Source organism: Heterodontus francisci, unplaced genomic scaffold (assembly GCF_036365525.1).
Source record: "Heterodontus francisci isolate sHetFra1 unplaced genomic scaffold, sHetFra1.hap1 HAP1_SCAFFOLD_51_1, whole genome shotgun sequence".
Lineage (NCBI taxonomy): Eukaryota > Metazoa > Chordata > Chondrichthyes > Heterodontiformes > Heterodontidae > Heterodontus > Heterodontus francisci.
Genome location: NW_027141937.1, coordinates 404,913 through 405,679, shown reverse-complemented (window position 1 = coordinate 405,679; position 767 = coordinate 404,913). Strand labels below are relative to the sequence as shown.

General features: G+C 42.0%; 1 non-coding gene across 1 annotated transcript; it reads right to left on the bottom strand.

Annotated features, from left to right (window-relative positions):
• Positions 1-204: 204 nt before the first annotated feature.
• trnar-ucg (transfer RNA arginine (anticodon UCG)) lies at positions 205-293 on the bottom strand. The gene is given in 2 exon segments: positions 205-240; positions 257-293. It is a non-coding gene; the product is annotated as a tRNA-Arg (tRNA).
• Positions 294-767: the final 474 nt, after the last annotated feature.

The following is a 767-nucleotide window of genomic DNA, read 5'->3' as shown; positions in this document are numbered from 1 at the left end:
CAGCTCAGTCATTTCGGGACCTGGAATTCCTGCAGTTTGAACCCGCTGGAACCCCAGCCCACTTCTGATTGGTCACCCTCTTCTCACAAAGTCAGTGACAGCACATGAGGAGGCCATTCGCCCCATTAAGTCCATGTCGGGTTTCCAATCTGTTCAGTACCCGACTCAATCCCCAAATTCCTGCATAATCCCTTTGGGTCAAAATGACCGTGGTAGGACTCGAACCTGCAATCTTCTGATAACATCATAGACTATACCGAAGTCAGACGCCTTATCCATTAGGCCACACAGCCATTAGCTTATGTGAATGATTCAATCAGAGAATCTCGAAGCACAAAATACAAAAAATCATTGGTTGAACCTATCAACCTGGCAGAATATTTGAATTTGTGAAAGCCGCCAATTTCACTGTGGAAAAGAAGTGATCGACTGGAAAAGTACATAAAAATCTATTTTCCCGTAGCGGTTTAAATAAACTTTTAAAACACAATATTGCTTTTACCGACTCAAATTGCCGGTGCTATTTTATGAACAGCTTTATTTTGCCAATTTTTGTCAACTTCTCATCCGTAACTGACAGTAAAACACTCCGTTCAGCAATCTTTCACGCGACAAATAACTCAAACTCGGTGTGGAAGTAATAAATTACAGACTATTGGTAATTCCCCTTCACACAGGCTTCAGGGGAACAGTGAGAAGCCACTGAAATAGTTGCTTCATCCTTTTAAAAGGTTCCCATTCTGTCCTGTTACTGACATGTTGGAATC